Source organism: Ambystoma mexicanum, chromosome 12 (genome assembly GCF_040938575.1).
Source record: "Ambystoma mexicanum isolate Mex_15411 chromosome 12, UKY_AmexF1_1, whole genome shotgun sequence".
Taxonomy (NCBI): Eukaryota; Metazoa; Chordata; class Amphibia; order Caudata; family Ambystomatidae; genus Ambystoma; species Ambystoma mexicanum.
This window is the reverse complement of record NC_090936.1, coordinates 71,319,258-71,341,459: the sequence shown is the minus strand read 5'-3', so window position 1 is coordinate 71,341,459 and position 22,202 is coordinate 71,319,258.

Sequence of the window (22,202 nt, the reverse complement as noted above, 5' to 3'; positions counted from 1 at the left end):
TCTGTCATACAAGAGACCCGCCACCCACCTGCCCACAGGAGAAAAAAAGGGGTAGAGGCTGCAACGACCAAAAGAAAGCAGCCAGATTGTAGAGGGCGTCGACCAGTCTACCAGAAGAATGGGTGAGTGTTTCCAAAACCTGAGAAGCGTTAAAGAAAGGCACAGAAACCATGCACCCCACAATGCACAGAGAGGGCTCCCAAATCTAAGACGGTTGAGGATGGCGGAGGCGGCACTTGAAGGACCTGGGGCGTGGGTAATGCCAAGAAGAAGAGCCGAGAACACAACGATCATGCAGAAACCAGGGGAAATGGTGAAGATGTCAGGAGAGGGTTTTCAAAGTGCCAGTGCAACTAAAGTGCTTACACAAAAATATGTCCCTGGAGGAGTGTTTCAGCAGCCGGTAGTAACAAATGGAGCAATACACCAATGAACAACTCTCGTGACATTATCCACTCTTACGTACACCAACGGAATTCCCAGCAGGATGGCAGTGGATACAAGTGGCATTAAACTCTGCTGCACATGATTGGTGAGGCCCTGGGATTGTGAACCCCTTCGTTTTGTTCTATTGCCTTTCTGTGGCACTCATACCCCACAGCTACCTGCTAAAGCAGAGTGGCGGCCCTGATCCTCCATTTTCCTGCACTGGCTGACCTACAAATGCCGGGCGCGACGCGGCGCCACAACGAGGCTTTGCGTCCCCCGTTGCCAGGTTACCACACTGAATATTGATGTACGACATCCGCCGGCAAGCGGAAGAGCGGGCCGACAATTAAATAATAAAATAATAATAAGGCCAGATAAAGGCCCTGTTTGCCCCTGTTCGCCTCGGAGAGCAAGAAGCCTTTGACCATGTGCATGAGCTACATTTACTCTCTATTCAGCCTCCGCTGCTTGTCTCTGCACCGCCAAGTAAGGTAATGCTCACCCCACTTACCAGAATGGCCGAACTTTCAATGTTATGAACACCGCTACTTGCTCGATTGCCAATCATACAATCACACGTTACCTAAACCGATACTAGGTACTGTCCCAAGTTAACATTTCCATTCATACCGCTCTCCTTGCCTTACTGTACTTAAAATGTCAGCCAAATGTTAAACTGCACTCTACAAAACCTGCCTGCTAATACTGATCTAGCTAACTCCCAGATTGCATTTGACCATCTGCTAGCAAACAGAACTAGCCTGCGTACCTTGCCGCCCTGTTAGTAAATGATTCTAGTGTATCAGAATAGACAGCGCTTCCTGTTAGCCCTTCCTATTAGACTGTGCTCTACCATACTCGGCCTTGCTAATGCTGAACTAGTTCCTGACTGCTCTGTTTCCTTTCTGCTAACACATGTAACTAATCTGCATACCTCACCTCAATGGTAGCAAATGATACTAGCATATTCCACAGACGATGCATGACTGCACATTGCCTGTTAAACTAAACTTGTACTGATTGCACATTGCCGTGTTAAACCAAACGCGCACTGATTGCACATTGCCGTGTTAAAAGCGAACTAGCCTACTCTACTAGAGGGCATTACGCAAGTACATTATGCATGCTAGTATCCCACATCTAGTCTCACTGTGAGCCATACTGGCACTAGGTCCATTGCCTAATATTACAGGCCCTGCTCCCCCACCCGCTCTGGTCTCTAACATAACAGGTAACATGACAGCCACCCCACAGTCACCTAGTAATCTGGGCCAACGACCACCGCCACCTAATGTTAACCTCACCCAGGATCTACCCTAAACGAATAGACCTTGCCACATATCCTCTAGAAACATCAGACTCTTCTCCAGACTAACCAAACTATTTGAACCACCTGCCAGCTCAATGACTAATACAGGCCTTAGGAGAAAATGTCCACACAACAAACGTCCATAACCAACAAAAAAAACAGTCCCACCACTCTACCCATACCCAAAACGTACAGTTTCACCCATAAAATACATCAGCAGAACAAACACCACATTGCAATATCGCATAATGAAGCAAACAACTATATGTCACCCGACCAAATGACAAGCAACCTAGTTCCTGACCTTAAGGGGGTCTTAATAAATGCTGGATCCCTAGTGGCCCATGCCACAGAGATAGCCGACCTAATTCAGGCAGAAAATTAGGACTTTCTAGCCATTACTGAATCATGGCTACATGCAGCAGCAGGCCCTGCCTTCATGCTCACAGTACCTAACAACTATACTATTCTTAGAGCAGACAAAATCGAGGTTCGCGGAGGAGGCATAGCTAAATCTAATCTAGCCTTGAGACTAGTCCCCTCTCCTGACGTTAAATCCTGAGAAACCCTCTCTGCTAAACTACCTATCTCTGATTCCCATACGTTCACCATTCATCTAATATACAGATCTCCAGGCCCATTGGTGCATTTGAAGAGGAAATCAACACCATTCCGACAATCTAAAAAACACCTCGCAGGTACTCTTGCTAGGGGATCTCAATATGGGATTCAATGGTCCCAAAGACCAGCAAACAGCAGCAATTGCCAATGTTCTTACTGAACTCTGCCTCACTCAAAGAGTGACACTTCCTACACATGACAAAGGAAGAACACTTGCCTGGGTGGCAGATTACAACTGCATAGCCTCCATCACTGCTATAACTCCACAGTTATGGACAGACCACTGTCTTGTAGTATTCACTCTAGCAGCTAAAATTCTCACAATCAAAAACAATCTACTTCCCACCCTAACGAGGAATAAAAAGAATATCACGGCAGATAAACTCCTACCCTTAATATTACCAACCCTTAATGCATTACCAGACACCATTGGTCCTACTACTTTAGTTAACATATACAATGAAAATAAGTCTGAAGCCTTAGACCCCATTGCCCCTCTAAAAATGAAAAAAGGTAAACCTAAAGCCTGGTGTAACACAATCCAGTCAGCCATGCTGAACAAGCTTGAAACTTTGCAGGCAAAGATCATCGCTCATCAAAAAGCTCTGGCCATACTCATAGCCAAGAATCACAATAACCCACCTCCACCTAAGACCATCCCTAGTTGCTCCCCGGTGTTTGACTTTAAAGACATGAGCGAAACAGAAGTCATCACACTTCTCCAGTCTATCAAACCATCAAATTGTAAAGGAGATGCCTGCCCAGCACAGGTCATCAAGGACTGTGCACCCTTCCTAGCCCCATTCATCACAGCATTCATCAATGCCTCCTTCCGGTCCGGCCATGTCCCCCTTGGTCTCAAAGAAGCGTGGGTTCGTCCACTGCTTAAAAAACCCTCCCTGGACCCTACCGTCCTAGGAAATTACCGGCCCATAACCACTGTCCCCTTCCTCTTAAAAATCCTGGACAAAGCAGCCTACCTGCAAGTTCAGAAATTCCTTGAAGAGAACCATCTCCTTGGCCTACGGCAATCAGGGTTCAGACCTCGGCACGGCACAGAAACTGCCCTCCTTGACCTGAAAAACCAGATCGATGACCTCAGAGACGCAGACAAACCTGCACTCCTACTGCTCCTAGACCTCTCTGCTGCGTTTGATCTATTTGATCACAAGACCCTTTGCCACCACCTTTCCACAGCAGCAGTATCAGGTTACAGGACTCAACATGGCACCTAAACGGCACTGATAAGATCTCCAGACCCAGATCGACGAGCTCAGCGACAAGGGGAAATCAGCCTTACTACTCCTTCTTGATCTCTCAGCTGCGTTAGACTTGGTGGACCACAAGGTCCTATGCAATCACCTATAATTCAGCAGGCCACTTCTCTCAGGAGGCCATAGTCTGGATTCAATCCTTTCTGAGCAATAGGACTATGCGAGTCTTTTCGCCATCAGCAGCAGCAAAACCTACCCCTATTATTTGTAGAGTGCCACAGGGCTCCTGTGTCTCACCCACAATGTACAATATATTTACTAAGCCCCCTTTCGATGATCTGGACCTTCTTGGTATCACCTACACTAACTATGCAGATGATACCCAGATTCTCATACCATTTACTGGGGATTACGACAAGGATTTGGCCTTGGTAAATAGAATATACCTCATCATCCAGCCATGGATGGCTGTCCACGGTCTATGCCTGAATGATGACAAGACTGAGCTCATAATTCTCAGATCAGTCTCCAACCTTAATAAACTGGGCCACAAATACACCTCCTTTAATATCGATGGCAACACTATTAATGTTGCTAAAGAGGTAAAAACGCTAGGCTTTTACCTAGACTCCACCCTCTCCTTTACCAAAAAGGTTAATTCCATGGCATCTGCCTCTGCATACACATGCAAGCTAATCAGAGCCGGTAAACCTTTCCTATGTAACAATAGCCGTACCTCTCTGGCCAAAGCTTTAATCTTATCCAAATTGGACTATTGTAACTCCCTACACCTTGGAGCCAATAAGTGCACTATCAGCAAAATTCAGATTCTCCAGGATAAGGCCCTTCGAGCAGCATTGGGCATAACTAGAAAAGAGCACATATCAGAGGCAAGGAGACACTTTAACTGTTTTTCTACCAGTGACAGAATCCTGCTAAGAACTGCCTTGCTAACACACAAATGCCTAAATAACGCTGCACACCACTATCTCATAGAGCGATTCGCTAGAAAATCTTCCAGCCGGCCCATTAGAATGGCAAACACAAATTGTCTGATGGTACCAAGGTTCAAATTGACTAAAGCCGGTTAGAGTAGTTTCCCAGTCAAAGCTGCACAGCTCTGGAACGCCCTACCCCTCCTCCTTGAGGGCAGACCAAACCTATCTGAACTTCAGGCATAACTGCTCCAAGTGGCTCAATGAAAATGACCACTAATACACTCCAGCTACCCTCTTTTCACTATGACTCGTTATTTTGAACTGTAAATGCCCTGTTGATGATGTACATTATTGTTAAATTATGCAATTATGTATTGATTTAGTTATTGTATGTATATAACTGTGTAACACTAAGCTGAAATTATTCATGTATCTTCTGCGGCCTGGTACCCTTGGGTTTGGCGCGCATTACAAATAAATAAACAAACACCCATCCAATGGACGGATAGAAGATTTAAGAGAAGGAAGAAACGTAAATACCAGGAGAGACCGGTCAACCTTGGATGGAGCTGCCCAATGCAAGTGCCAACTCACTGCTGCAAGGCCAAGCAAGACTACATCACATGCCGGGAGAAGAAAATCCACTCCTCCAACTGAGAGCTCATCAGAAGAATGAAAGAAGGTGAAGATTGAAAGACAAGGAGTGGGCATCAGGAGAAGGACTGAAGGAAAGTGAGCGAATAATAGTGACAGAGACAAAGAGGCCCCAGACATCGACAAGAAATCTGACAGCAACACAGTGATACGTGGGGGGCATATGTTGTAGAGTGAAATGGTACTGGTCCCACTTAAGCGAGAGAACGATAACGACCGTAAGTGGTGGGAATGGACCCGGGACATGAGGGAAGCAAGGAGGAAGAGGAGGGGCTACTAGAGCCCGGAAAGGCAGAATTGATGGAGAGGCGAATAAAACAAGTTCACATTCCACTGTGGCTCGGCCTCCTTTTTGGGCCCTATGCCCCATTGCTCACAGAGCACCGCTCTGTCCTTCCACACTCAGTGGCCCCGTTCCCAGGGGCCAAAACAGTTACTTAGGGGTATGTCAAACATACTGCCGGGCAGGGGAGTATCCAGCATTGTGAGAGTAGGGGGCCGAGCCACGAATAAAGTCCTGCTACTTTCCCCCCAAAGGCAGCGCGCTTAATTCCATATGGTCTCATTCGCGCCCACAAACCACCCACCCCTGCCCCAATCGACTTTTATGGTAACATTAGTGGCAGCTGACATTTAAACCCATAACAAAAAAAATAAATCTGCAAATCATTACAGATGCAGGGAACTCATCTATTAGAGCTCTGTCCAGGTGCTCTGGGGCAAAATACATACAAACCTACTAATTTGCATATGGATTGCACCAACAGAAATTACTTCACAGAAAAGGACATCGCAATGAGCATCATCAGTCTTTGATACTTGGAGGCACTGTGGAAGTGACTTTCGAATATGTTGCCATAAGTAGCTAAGTGGCAATATACCTAAATTGCACTACTGTTACCTATGGAGCAAATCTATAGTCTGGCCTTTTTTTAAATAACAGCATGATATATTATCATAACCTCTGAAGTGACTCACAGAGGTGCAGATAAGACACAGTGTGATTAAATGATCTGCCCAGGATCACACAATTTGGATAAATGGTGAAACCGGGATGTGGACAATTTAAGCAACTGAGCACATCTTCCCAGGTTTCGTTGATATGGATATTTATTAAGGTTTCCCTTTGCATTTGAAGTGCTTAATAAAAATGAACGCACTATATGCTAATTTGTCCTGTTACATTGGAATTAAGGCGGTTGTATTTGAAACCGTTTCTCATTGAACAAGGGACATGTAGTGCTAACGAAGCTATGCAATAGTTGTCCCGGAAGGATAGCTCAGCAGCAACGTGCTCGCCTTGGAAATAAGACGAAATGGAGCAACACAGGTTCGATCCCCGGGTCCGCGCTTAGAAACCTTTGGGTATTAAGTGCGTTATAAATAACCTATCATATCATATCATATCATGCTGAATTGACAGGAAAGTTGTCTTTGCATCTGCAAGGTATGTGCATCGGTTATGGCTATTGAGGCGAAGTTGTATGGGGATTTACCCACTCAAATAGCCAAAAACAGGAAAATATTATAAAGAGGATGAGGGCATGCTCTCCTCAAAATATATGGTAGCAGATAACAATGACATAATATTTCTAATAGGGCCTTTTTCGGAAATTGTTGGATTTCATTCAAGCATTTCCGTGAACAAGAACAAGCAGAGGAAATGCTAAAATTGATATGTGCTCGGAAGAGTCGTCACATCTGGCCATCATAAATGCCTGCTCGCTAACCCAGACAGGCAACATGTTAGTTGGAGTCAGTGCAACGTCATGGGTCAATCATTTCTCAAGGGTGTTCAAGGCTTCCATCTGTCAAGAGCATGTGCAGTGTACAGAACCGATAGTCGCTTGGAATATTGACTATAGTAGGGCCGATATAGAGGAGGCGATTGATTGCCTAGCTAAACAACTCTGGAGCAGCAGGTCCTGATGGCCTAACAAATTTAACGTTAAAGAAGACAAAAGTCCTTTGGGACACCTTTATAGAAACCCTATTCAAGAAGATAGCCTCGACAAGAAAAAACCCTTCTTCCTGGCAATCGGCGGTAGTGGTGTCCATATTTAAAAAAGGCAATCGGGCAGATCCATCCAACTACCGTCCGATTAGCTTGTTAGATGTAATTGGGAAAATGTTCCCCTCATTTTTGCAGAAACGACTGGTAAAATGGGTATCGGAAGCTAATATCGACGATAGGCAGACTGGTTTCACCAGAGAAGTATTTGCTCCAGACTTCAGAAACAGCGCCAGAGTATTGTGCATTAGAAACTGAAATTTATTGATTTTAGTGCCCTTTTAGATAACACGTGTTTCGACGCACCAGTGTCCTTTTCAAATCAGGGCCAATGACAATACTAATAAATGTGTAGTTAAAGTCACAATGAAAACATGTATTTGAAATCAAAATGCACAGTAAAACAATTATGGAATGCAATCACAGAGAATTAGGGAGGGGTGATGGGGAGGAATTTCAGGGTAAGTACAAAGAAAAACAGCACAAATAGAGAAAAAGTATAAAAATAAAAGATAAAAAACAAGAGATAAAAAGCAACACGTTAGTCCGTACTCTGAAATGAGACTCTATGTTTGGTAAAATTAATTAACATTATATACTATAGGTAAGTAATATGAGGTTGTGCCCATGGGGGCCTTAACCTAAATCTCAGATCAAAATTGTTTCAATTCCGTGGAACAAGGTGTCATGGGATAAATCCCACTAGTAAGATTCATGCCAAAGAGTCATTATTTAGGCGGTAATTGAAATGCATATAATACATCATTTATGAAGTCCAATATCAATGGATGTCTTGGTTTAAAAAGGTAGTTTAGGGCGGGTTTGCCTATCCCGTATGTCTGTACACGGTGCCCGACTGATAAAATCGTTCAGTGATAGTGTGCCATGAAAAATAATAAAGGATGGCCTCGGTATTATTAATTTTACAATTACGGATGTATCCGCGGAGATGCTGTATACTATCCGAGCATAATGAAATAGCTTGTTCGCAACACTAACATTCATCGATAAATATTTACTTAGTCCGTGACATAGACTTTCCTTTGCTGCAATTGTATACCAAAAAGTTGCTGCGTACACCAGTTGTGTTTGTAAAAATAATAAACGCTTCCTCTGATCAAGTTACGGCGAGCACGATAATGTAGCTTGTTCATTTACCTAGCGTTCATTAATAACTGTTTAACTTAGTCCGCGGCAAAGGATTTCATTTGCTGCACTTGTTTACCAAAAGATGCTACGTACACCAGCACTGCAGTTGTGTATAAAAACGTTTCCTCTGGTCCGATTTCAGTCAGAACATGTACTTAAAAATGCAAGCGTATGAGAAAGAACGCTCGGTTACATGATATTAGAATATAGAACTAAGAATCCGCTGAAAGCACAAAGGATTGGTGCTGCAGCTTACCTTCCGACTCGTACTCAAGTACATGTTCTGACCAAAATCGGACCAGAGGAAACGCTTTTATACACAACTGCAGTGCTGGTGTACGTAGCATCTTTTGGTATACAAGTGCAGCAAATGAAATCCTTTGCCGCGGACTAAGTTAAACAGTTATTAATGAACGCTAGGTAAATGAACCAGCTACATCATCGTGCTCGCCGTAACTTGATTAGAGGAAGCGTTTATTATTTTTACAAACACAACTGTAGTGCTGGTGTATGCAGCAATTTTTTGGTATACAATTGCAGCAAATGATAGTCTATGTCACGGACTAAGTAAATATTTATCGATGAATGTTAGTGTTGCGAACCAGCTATTTCATTATGCTCGGATAGTATCCAGCATCTCCGCGGATACATCCGTAATTGTGAAGTTGATAATACCAAGGCCATCCTTTATTATTTTTCATGGCACACTATCACTGAACGATTTTATCAGTCGGGCACCGTGTACAGACATACGGGATAGGCAAACCCACCCTAAACTACCTTTTTAAACCAAGACATCCATTGATATTGGACTTCATAAATGATGTATTATATGCATTTCAATTACCGCCTACATAATGACACTTTGGCATGAATCTTACTAGGGGGATTTATCTCATAACACCTTGTTCCACGGAATTGAAACAATTTTGATCTGAGATTTAGGTAAGGCCCCCATGGGCACAACCTCATATCACTTACCTATAGTATATAATGTTAATTCATTTTACAAAACAGGGTCTTATTTCAGAGTACGGACTAACGTGTTGCTTTTTATCTCTTGTTTTTTTATCTTTTATTTTTATACTTTTTCTCTATTTGTGCTGTTTTTCTTTGTACTTACCCTGAACTTCCTCCCCATCACCCCTCCCTAATTCTCTGTGATTGCATTCCATAATTGTTTTACTGTGCTTTTGATTTCAAATACATGTTTTCATTGTGACTTTAACTACACATTTATTGGTATTGTCATTGGCCCTGATTTGAAAAGGACACTGGTGTGTCGAAACACGTGTTATCTAAAAGGCACTAAAATCAATACATTTCAGTTTGTAATACGCAATACTCTGGCGCTGTTCCTGAAGTGTGTAGCAAATACGTCTCTGATTGTTCTTTCAAGGGGTGGGGGTCGAAAACCCCTTTCTTGCTCCACACCAACTGCAACACTTTTTTGAATACCAATATTCAACCAGGCGCATGGAAACGTTCTCAGTTGGTACAAAACAAAACCCCCACTAGTGTGGCATAACTTGGTTTCACCAGAGGCATTGGTGTAGAACTAAACCTCACTCTGCTCAATCTACTGAAACTTGGGTAAATAGAGTGACACTGTGGAAGAAACTGAAAGAATGGAAGGGCCCAACAGACCTATTGCAAATCCTCATCCAACTTCATTCCCAAACATCCATCCGAGTAAGACTGAATGCTGACGGTGAACTGTCTGAAAGTATTCCCACGGAAAGAGGTGTAAAGCAGAGTTGCCCCTTAGCGGCACTAATCTTTAAACTATATATATCCAATCTACCCGAAGCCCTTTACGGATGTAACACCTTTCCACCAAAAATGAATGGGCATCAGATTAGTTGGGCAACCTATGCTGACGATTTGGTCTTGTCTGATACCACACCAATAGGCCTACAATGTCTATTATCGAGACTAGAAGCCTATTTACAGATTAACAACATGGAGATAAATGTTGAAAAATCAAAGATAGTTGTTTTTGGGTCCCAGCTCGTAATTAAGGGGAGACATTTCAAATGGTTAACCACTGGTAAACAATTGGAAAGAACGGAAAACATCAGATATCTTGCAATCATATTCAAATCAATAAGAGAATGGGAATGGACTGAGTATTTGAAATCAAAAATGACTAACTTAAAATTACAAGGCGCCAAACTACATTGTGAATTTCGCAAATTTACACTCATGCCGGTGATTACGTTCTACTGCCAAAAAGTGGTTGCTGCAATCGCATTTGGAAGCGAAGGCGGATTCAACATTAACAATACTGTGTGGAACTTGCTAAGAGGACAGTTTTGGCGAAAAGTATTAAGTCTGCAGAATAATGCCTCTATTTGTTCGATTTGCTACGAGTTGGGGTTACCGTCTCTTGGTTCAGCAGTATTATGGAAATCATTCTCCCTATTGAGGAAGATGACCATGACAAACACTGCTAACCCATATGCGATCCTAAAAGAAGCTACAGACAAACCCTATCAAGGACTGTTAAAAGAATGGTCAATAAAAATGTTAAAACATCTGGCCCGCGTGGGGGCCACTCTTGATTTGCCATATGATAATCCATGTGCAGTCAAAAAAAAGGTGAGGAATTGCGATTGGATTAATAACGTTAATAACAGAGCAAATCTCAAATCCAGTCTGCAACAAATCAGTGAAGCCTGAGGAGTGAATCATGTCCGAGGTATTTACAGCAATTTCCATCAAGATACCACAGAGACCAGTTTCTGCTGCTACGCTTGAATCAGTTGCTAACCAAAGAGATGCTCCTGTTAAGGCATGATAAAAAGACCACAAATAACTGTCGAAGATTTTGCAACAAAGAAGTGGAATCACTGAAATACTTGGTTGCCGAATGTCCGACGATTAAGTCTGAACGAACCACAGCCTTGGCGGAATTTGCTCCGCTCAATGGAAACCTGGAGGACTGGTGGGCCACTTTATTGGCTGGTACCAATGTTAGGCTGACTTGTGCAGTCATAGACTATCTAGACAGGCTACTGGCGACACAGTGAAAGCACCAAGGAACCAAGGATCAAGCAGTAATGGGAATTTGATGTTTTTTTGTAAAAGGTTTTTGTAAAAAAATAGTACCTTAAATAAATGAATAGAAAATAGGGCCCTTTTCCTTTTTATTGGAATGTATTAGTCTGTTTTATTCTATTTATTTAAATGCATTTTGTTCTATGAATATAATTGTTGCAATTTGATTGTGCTTGGGTTTTTATACCGAATAAAGTTTTTAAAAAATAAATAAAAAAACTGTTACCTACACAAAAGAAAAAAATATGTATATAATACTACTTCATAGCAATGGCTTGGAAGTAAAGCACATTACATTATAAACTATCCTTTCATAATTAACTTGACCAAATATACATCATCATAGAAATATGTTGATCAATAAAATGATGGCTTTAGTTTTTTTTATCCCCATCCTGCATGCAAAGTCACAATAGCATCATGCAGGTTAATGTGAGCCTAACAAATCCCCCATGGGTAAAGCCATAGTCATTATTTCATAAAAACCTGAAGAATTATGCACCCCTCTCACTTCTGATCACTCCCTCCCATGTACATTTCTAAAGGGACATCAGTCCCTCCCATTAGTTCCCCCACCTCCCACCAGTGCCCAATTGCTCACATTGAAATGCTCTGTTGACACAGCGCAACGCAAATGCCCCTCTGCTGTTGCCCGGAGCTCCTTGGGACATTGTCGTGGTGGCGGGACACCTCTCCCATTCGGAAAGGGTAAGGTGTCTTGGCATGAGCGTGCTGAGCAGGAGTTGCTCGGCACACATTGTCCTCCCAGCCGGACACCTTTCCCGTTGGGCACCCTCATTGAAGTGCCCACTGAAAAATGTCCCAGTTAGGCTCTCAAAAGAGCCCGGGGGGGGGCAGCTTGCCCCCTCTACCCCCCCTGCTCGGTACGCCATGCTGCTGGGTTACTCCTTAAAAAGGAGGAGTCAATCGGCATTACCTACTGATATTTTCATTTGGAATCTGTTGACAACAGGTTGCTGTCCTGGCTTTTAAAACTATCCCTTTTCCATAGAGTGTAGGGGGGACACCCACCACTCCAGACTGTGGCCCTTTTGTCGGACACTAGACAGATTAGCACGGGCGCACAGCTGTTTATATTTAAAGGCAGAATACATACAGAAGTACAGCTTGATGTCTTTTTTTTTCCCGTGCCAGTAGAATATTTTGACACCCCGTATCTACCGTAAGTGCACACAGTCGGGCAGTGATGAGAAGCAGAGCGCAGGCAGCCAGCGCCAGCATAAACAAACGCGGCCCACGCCGGGCCCAGCCAAGCCCTTGGAAAGGAGCCGCTGGCATGCGCGAGGCCGCCATCTTGTTTATAAGGGAAGATTCAGTGGGGAGCGCCGCTTTCAAGTCAGGCAGCCCAGGATGCCTTGCGTTCCACGAAATAGGGCTGCAATGTTGTTTTGTCTGCACCCAACCCTTTCAATGCACGGCTCTGGAAGTGGAAAGATTCTGGCAGCCTCCCAAGCCCAGCTCAAATGACAAGTAAAAAAAAAAAATACTATATATCAATCAAGAATTGCATATTAGATTTTTATTAAAATAAAACAGATTACGTTCAGCACTTTGCAGAAATGTCTTCAACAGTATTTTCTGGAAACCTGTCAGTGGGAGTCCTCACGTCCCTTTGAACAGCTTTTTTCCACAGATGTTTTTGTTGTGTTTTTAATCTGAAACAATATGCTTTCCTCCTGACCAGCTTTTCGTCCACATGTTCAAAAAGAGGTCTTAACTTGTAAAGTAAACATCTGGACTGAGACCTTTTTGTATCACTTATAACACAGGGAAATTTGTATAAAATGCTGCAAATTATGCTCTTTCCATACTTGCCAACATTCTGCAATCAAAAAGTAGTTTTTTTCATGTTTCAAAAATAGTCATTAGCAAAATGGTATCGTCGCAGGACATGAATTCACACAAAATGTGCCCCTGATCAGATTACAAGAAATGTCTAACTGGGATTGTCGGATTTCTTGAGAAATCACATAACGCAGGAGTGACTGTGAGTACTGTGCTAAGCCTTCTTAGTTTTGGCCATTAAGGGTGTTGAGAGCGCCGCCTATAAGTCAACCATTGGCAAGGACAGTGAAGATAGATAGGAGAGACCCATGTGCTATGAAGAAGCACAGCCTGTTGGGGGGCCGAGGGTTTGACTTCATACCCACCCATTCACCACGACAGTCCAGATGCACTTTCACACCCATTACGTGCCCCTCCCTGTGCACAATACAAATCAATTGGATTTGTATGAGCACGCTTTGCGCTTTTAAGGTGACTCCAAAAGTATTAATAAGTAGTCTATTGAAGGCAATGGATTAATTACAGCTGTAAACCAGCACCTAGGTTGAGAAAAATTTCTTGACCAAGTATGCCTTCAGTCACTTGACTTATAAGGAAGTGTGTGTCCTTGCACTATATTCCTGTTGGAGACACGCATTGGCAAGGCCAACAGTGTTGGATCTTTTGTGGGTATTCTATGGGCATTTGCCAGGCACGGCCATGTGCCCAGTTACTGAAATAATGTACTGTCTGTTAAAGTTTCATGGCAGGCAGCAGTACCACTGTGGAAAGGCCTGGAGGGTGCCTATGGCATGCATACACAAAAAGCTAGGACGTTTGGCTTTGCCATTGCTGGTTTTCGGTGGGAGTGTTGTGCAATGCACAGATATTCAGGCACAGCCAGAGTGCCACACTATTACCATATTCCAACTGTTGACATGTAATGGGCTCTACTACCATTATGGGAGCGCTTGGAAAGTGCATATCACCTCCCTACAGAAACACCAAAACATTTTGCCTTTACATTGCTGCTCTTTAAACATCTAGTAGGGAATCTACAAACTCAAAACAGGAATGGATGTAACCACACGATGTTTCGTTATAGAACTATTCAAACAGCCTAAACAATACAGATCACAAACCTTACAAGCAGAGAGAATAAAGGCCCAGACATAAGTACATAAGAAAAGAAAATTCAACTAACAGATTTTCAAGCAAAATAATTAACCAACACACTGAATACACATCACTATATATTGTAAAACGTGGTGGGGTGCTATTAATTATCACAGAGGATAGTGTCGGGGCATTCAGTGTACTGTGGTTGGCCGTAACCTCATTCATTCATACTTATTATAAAATGCACACTCAATCCACATACCAACACATAAGCAAACACACACCATGATATCAAAAACTCTTCTTTTAAACATGGTCATCTAGAATTTTAACAAATATAGAAAAAAGAAAGTAAACATGCCAAATGTCCTCCTTCCTAAATATTGACACACTTACATATTAACTAAAAAATCAAGAAAAAGAAGTCTGTTGCATGCTATTTAGTTCCTGCCATTCGGTCACTGCAAAACAAATCAGGGGAAAAAATACAGTTGTTTCTTGCAGGATACAAGCAGTCTCGGACTGGCCTATGGGTGAATAGGGCACTGCGCAAACCAAAAACTGAAAATTCTATTGTGGACCCGTTTTTTGGATCAAAGTGGGCCACTTTTTTGGCCCATGTGGGCCAGTTTGATAAGTTACTTCACAATGTGACTAGTAGTTTGGGCCTTTGTTGCTGAATACATATTCATTAAAATGTACCATTTGCATCACCCTTTATCTATAAACTTTCCCCTGGGGTACGATTTAGTCTGTTACAAAAGGAATGAATTGTCATTTGCAACTGTGGGCCACTTTTTCATTGGTGTCCGAAACAATTTTTATGCCGCAGTCCGACCCTGGATACTAGATCGGGTAATTACGTTCCAATAACAAAAGCTTGAAAAAAGTGTGTGTCACTTAAACCCACCTCGCTCAGAAAACACGGATATGATAGGTTATTTATAACGTGCCTAAGCGCGGAGCAGGGAGCAGGGGATTGAACCTGTGTTGCTCTGTGTCGTCTTGCTTCCAAGGCGAGCACGTTCCCTCTAAGCTATCCTGCCGAGATGTTGTTTTCATTACTATGGATATGAGACGATCCAGCCAGCACAAGCAAGCAAGAGGGCTCGCAGTACTTCTGTGCATACATCACAATTCCTCTGTTGCTGTAGTCAGAGTCTGCCCATCGATCACTACCACGAGTTACCAGAAACCAGAGGGTAATGCCATGATGTGATGTGTCACAGCCTGAACCAGTTTAAAAATGCAGTAGGATACAATAGTAAAATCCGTAGGCGGTAGGGCTGTCTGAAAAGCAGTAGCCTGCCACCTAAATCCATAGGGTTGGCAAATATGTCTTACTACTAGATAGCTGTGACATCACTACCGACCTGTTCTATCAAAATGACATGGCCGCTGCACTATAATTAGTAATTACGGTTTAGTTGTGATGTTACAATGCCTGCAGATGAAGCAGTAAAGAGCAGAATTCCAGCTGTGATTTTCAGATTTTCAAATTCGTATATTATAAAATGGCCCTCGTAGACCCTCTAGGTTGGGCCAGCGCTGAAAACAAACGTATAATAAATAAAATAAGTAGCATTCTGTCACTCCTTACAGACATGAACTGAGAAGTAACTGTTTATGGGATGTCACATGGCCGAGGGAACACAAAACGACTGACACCAGAGTAGGTGTAAACAAGTTTCATTAAACTATAGTCAAACATAAGAAAATGTACATGGAAATTAGTGCAGGGTGCCAAAAACACAAAGATTCTTGGGAATGTTAGTCCTTGAACTCAGGATTGTAAACGAAGGACAGCAAACAAATAGGTATTCAGAAAGTTCCAGACAGGAAGCCTTCAGTCTTTATCACTTTTTCCGGGGACCACAAGGCTTCTACCCCTCTCTCAGGATTTAGGGGTTCCTCTGTTTTGCCTAGTGCCCCAAAAGGCGTCCCCTTCACCATGGCTCTGTTACTTATTCCCCTCTTCCGGGGCCAAAGGGCTCGCCCCCTCTGTCTTTTACACAGGGACATGGTGCCCTGCTCACTAGTCTGCACCTAGGGATATGAGGCCCTGCTCACCCTTCCACACACAGGGACATAGTGCCCTGTTCACCAGTCTGCACCTAGGGATATGGTGCCCTGCTCACTAGTCTGCACCTAGGGATATGGTGCCGTGCTCATCCGTCCATACAGAGGGATATAGTGCCCTACTCACTAGTCTGCACCTAGGGATATGGTGCCCTGCTCACCCTTCCACACACAGAGATATGGTGCCGTGCTCGCTAGTCTGCACCTAGGGATATGGTGCCCTGCTCACCCTTCCACACAGGGATATAGTGCCCTGCTCGCTAGTCTGCACCTAGGGATATGGTGCCCTGCTCACCCTCCCACACAGGGATATAGTGTCCTACTCACTAGTCTGCACCTAGGGATATGGTGCCCTGCTCACCCTTCCACACACAGGGATATAGTGCCCTGCTCACTAGTCTGCACCTAGGGATATGATGCTCTGCTCACCCTTCCACACACAGGGATATAGCGCCCTGCTCGCTAGTCTGCACCTAGGGTTTTGGTGCCCTGCTCACCCTTCCACACACAGGTATATAGCACCCTACTCACTAGTCTGCACCTAGGGATATGGTGCCCTGCTCACCCTTCCACACACAGGGATATAGCCCCCTGCTCACTAGTCTGCACCTAGGGCTATGGTGCCCTGCTCACCCTCCCACACAGGGATATAGCGCCCTGCTCGCTAGTCTGCCCCTAGGGATATGGTGCCCTGCTCACCCTTCCACACACAGGGATATAGTGCCCTGCTCGCTAGTCAGCACTTAGGGATATGGTGCCCTGCTCACCCTTCCACACAGGGATATAGTGCCCTGCTTACTAGTCTGCACCTAGGGATATGGTGCCCTGCTCACCCTTCCACACACAGGGATATAGTGCCCTACTCGCTAGTCTGCACCTAGGGATATGGTGCCCTGCTCACGCTTCCACACACAGGGATATAGTGCCCTACTCGCTAGTCTGCACCTAGGGATATGGTGCCCTGCTCACCCTTCCACACACAGGGATATAGTGCATTGCTCGCTAGTATGCACCTAGGGATATGGTGCCCTGCTCACCCTTCCACACAGGGATATAGTGCCCTACTCGCTAGTCTGCACCTAGGGATATGGTGCCCTGATCACCCTCCCACGCAGGGATATAGTGTCCTACTCACTAGTCTGCACCTAGGGATATGGTGCCCTGCTCACCCTTCCACACACAGGGATATAGTGCCCTGCTCACTAGTCTGCACCTAGGGAAATGATGCTCTACTCACCCTTCCACACACAGGGATATAGCGCCCTGCTCGCTAGTCTGCACCTAGGGATATGGTGCCCTGCTCACCCTTCCACACACAGGTATATAGCACCCTACTCGCTAGTCTGCACCTAGGGATATGGTGCTCTGCTCACCCTTCCACACACAGGGATATAGCCCCCTGCTCGCTAGTCTGCACCTAGGGATATGGTGCCCTGCTCACCCTCCCAAACAGGGATATAGCGCCCTGCTCGCTAGTCTGCCCCTAGGGATATGGTGCCCTGCTCACCCTTCCACACACAGGGATATAGTGCCCTGCTCGCTAGTCAGCACTTAGGGATATGGTGCCCTGCTCACCCTTCCACACAGGGATATAGTGCCCTGCTCGCTAGTCTGCACCTAGGGATATGGTGCCCTGCTCACCCTTCCACACACAGGGATATAGTGCCCTACTCGCTAGTCTGCACCTAGGGATATGGTGCCCTGCTCACGCTTCAACACACACGGATATAGTGCCCTACTCGCTAGTCTGCACCTAGGGATATGGTGCCCTGCTCACCCTTCCACACACAGGGATATAGTGCCCTGCTCGCTAGTCTGCACCTAGGGATATGGTGCCCTGCTCACCCTTCCACACAGGGATATAGTGCCCTACTCGCTAGTCTGCACCTAGGGATATGGTGCCCTGCTCACCCTCCCACGCAGGGATATAGTGTCCTACTCACTAGTCTGCACCTAGGGATATGGTGCCCTGCTCACCCTTCCACACACAGGGATATAGTGCCCTGCTCGCTAGTCTGCACCTAGGGATATGATGCTCTACTCACCCTTCCACACACAGGGATATAGCGCCCTGCTCGCTAGTCTACACCTAGGGATATGGTGCCCTGCTCACCCTTCCACACACAGGTATATAGCACCCTACTCGCTAGTCTGCACCTAGGGATATGGTGCCCTGCTCACCCTTCCACACACAGGGATATAGCCCCCTGCTCGCTAGTCTGCACCTAGGGATATGGTGCCCTGCTCAACCTTCCACACAGGGATATAGCGCCCTGCTCGCTAGTCTGCCCCTAGGGATATGGTGCCCTGCTCACCCTTCCACACACAGGGATATAGTGCCCTGCTCGCTAGTCAGCACTTAGGGATATGGTGCCCTGCTCCCTAGTCTGCACCTAGGGATATGGTGCCCTGCTCACCCTTCCACACACAGGGATATAGTGCCCTACTCGCTAGTCTGCACCTAGGGATATGGTGCCCTGCTCACCCTTCCACACACAGGGATATAGTGCCCTGCTCGCTGGTCTGCACCTAGGGATATGGTGCCCTGCTCACCCTTCCACACAGGGATATAGTGCCCTGCTCGCTAGTCTGCACCTAGGGATATGGTGCCCTGCTCACCCTCCCACACAGGGATATAGTGTCCTGCTCACTAGTCTGCACCTAGAGATATGGTGCCCTGCCCACCCTTCCACACACAGGGATATAGTGCCCTGCTCACTAGTCTGCACCTAGGGATATGGTGCCCTGCTCACCCTTCCACACACAGGGATATAGCGCCCTGCTCGCTAGTCTGCACCTAGGGATATGGTGCCCTGCTCACCCTTCCACACAGGGATATCGTGCCCTGCTTGCTAGTCTGCACCTAGGGATATGGTGCCCTGCTCACCCTTCCACACACAGGGATATAGTGCCCTACTCGCTAGTCTGCACCTAGGGATATGGTGCCCTGCTCACCCTTCCACACAGGGATATAGTGCTCTGCTCGCTAGACTGCACCTAGGGATATGGTGCTCTGCTCACCCTTCCACACACAGGGATATAGCGCCCTGCTCACTAGTCTGCACCTAGGGCTATGGTGCCCTGCTCACCCTCCCACACAGGGATATAGCGCCCTGCTCGCTAGTCTGCCCCTAGGGATATGGTGCCCTGCTCACCCTTCCACACACAGGGATATAGTGCCCTGCTCGCTAGTCAGCACTTAGGGATATGGTGCCCTGCTCACCCTTCCACACAGGGATATAGTGCCCTGCTTACTAGTCTGCACCTAGGGATATGGTGCCCTGCTCACCCTTCCACACACAGGGATATAGTGCCCTACTCGCTAGTCTGCACCTAGGGATATGGTGCCCTGCTCACGCTTCCACACACAGGGATATAGTGCCCTACTCGCTAGTCTGCACCTAGGGATATGGTGCCCTGCTCACCCTTCCACACACAGGGATATAGTGCATTGCTCGCTAGTATGCACCTAGGGATATGGTGCCCTGCTCACCCTTCCACACAGGGATATAGTGCCCTACTCGCTAGTCTGCACCTAGGGATATGGTGCCCTGCTCACCCTCCCACGCAGGGATATAGTGTCCTACTCACTAGTCTGCACCTAGGGATATGGTGCCCTGCTCACCCTTCCACACACAGGGATATAGTGCCCTGCTCACTAGTCTGCACCTAGGGAAATGATGCTCTACTCACCCTTCCACACACAGGGATATAGCGCCCTGCTCGCTAGTCTGCACCTAGGGATATGGTGCCCTGCTCACCCTTCCACACACAGGTATATAGCACCCTACTCGCTAGTCTGCACCTAGGGATATGGTGCCCTGCTCACCCTTCCACACACAGGGATATAGCCCCCTGCTCGCTAGTCTGCACCTAGGGATATGGTGCCCTGCTCACCCTCCCAAACAGGGATATAGCGCCCTGCTCGCTAGTCTGCCCCTAGGGATATGGTGCCCTGCTCACCCTTCCACACACAGGGATATAGTGCCCTGCTCGCTAGTCAGCACTTAGGGATATGGTGCCCTGCTCACCCTTCCACACAGGGATATAGTGCCCTGCTCGCTAGTCTGCACCTAGGGATATGGTGCCCTGCTCACCCTTCCACACACAGGGATATAGTGCCCTACTCGCTAGTCTGCACCTAGGGATATGGTGCCCTGCTCACGCTTCAACACACACGGATATAGTGCCCTACTCGCTAGTCTGCACCTAGGGATATGGTGCCCTGCTCACCCTTCCACACACAGGGATATAGTGCCCTGCTCGCTAGTCTGCACCTAGGGATATGGTGCCCTGCTCACCCTTCCACACAGGGATATAGTGCCCTACTCGCTAGTCTGCACCTAGGGATATGGTGCCCTGCTCACCCTCCCACGCAGGGATATAGTGTCCTACTCACTAGTCTGCACCTAGGGATATGGTGCCCTGCTCACCCTTCCACACACAGGGATATAGTGCCCTGCTCGCTAGTCTGCACCTAGGGATATGATGCTCTACTCACCCTTCCACACACAGGGATATAGCGCCCTGCTCGCTAGTCTACACCTAGGGATATGGTGCCCTGCTCACCCTTCCACACACAGGTATATAGCACCCTACTCGCTAGTCTGCACCTAGGGATATGGTGCCCTGCTCACCCTTCCACACACAGGGATATAGCCCCCTGCTCGCTAGTCTGCACCTAGGGATATGGTGCCCTGCTCAACCTTCCACACAGGGATATAGCGCCCTGCTCGCTAGTCTGCCCCTAGGGATATGGTGCCCTGCTCACCCTTCCACACACAGGGATATAGTGCCCTGCTCGCTAGTCAGCACTTAGGGATATGGTGCCCTGCTCCCTAGTCTGCACCTAGGGATATGGTGCCCTGCTCACCCTTCCACACACAGGGATATAGTGCCCTACTCGCTAGTCTGCACCTAGGGATATGGTGCCCTGCTCACCCTTCCACACACAGGGATATAGTGCCCTGCTCGCTGGTCTGCACCTAGGGATATGGTGCCCTGCTCACCCTTCCACACAGGGATATAGTGCCCTGCTCGCTAGTCTGCACCTAGGGATATGGTGCCCTGCTCACCCTCCCACACAGGGATATAGTGTCCTGCTCACTAGTCTGCACCTAGAGATATGGTGCCCTGCCCACCCTTCCACACACAGGGATATAGTGCCCTGCTCACTAGTCTGCACCTAGGGATATGGTGCCCTGCTCACCCTTCCACACACAGGGATATAGCGCCCTGCTCGCTAGTCTGCACCTAGGGATATGGTGCCCTGCTCACCCTTCCACACAGGGATATCGTGCCCTGCTTGCTAGTCTGCACCTAGGGATATGGTGCCCTGCTCACCCTTCCACACACAGGGATATAGTGCCCTACTCGCTAGTCTGCACCTAGGGATATGGTGCCCTGCTCACCCTTCCACACAGGGATATAGTGCTCTGCTCGCTAGACTGCACCTAGGGATATGGTGCTCTGCTCACCCTTCCACACACAGGGATATAGCGCCCTGCTCACTAGTCTGCACCTAGGGATATGGTGCCCTGCTCACCCTTCCACACACAGGGGCATAGCGCCCTGCTCACTAGTCTGCACCTAGGGATATGGTGCCCTGCTCACCCTTCCACACAGGGACATAGTGCCCTGCTCACTATTCTGCACCTAGGGATATGGTGCCCTGCTCACCCTTCCACACACAGGGATATAGTGCCCTGCTCACTAGTCTGCACCTAGAGATATGGTGCCCTGCTCATCCTTCCACACACAGGGATATAGCGCCCTGCTCACTAGTCTGCACCTAGGGATATGGTGACCTGCTCATCCTTCCACACACAGGGATA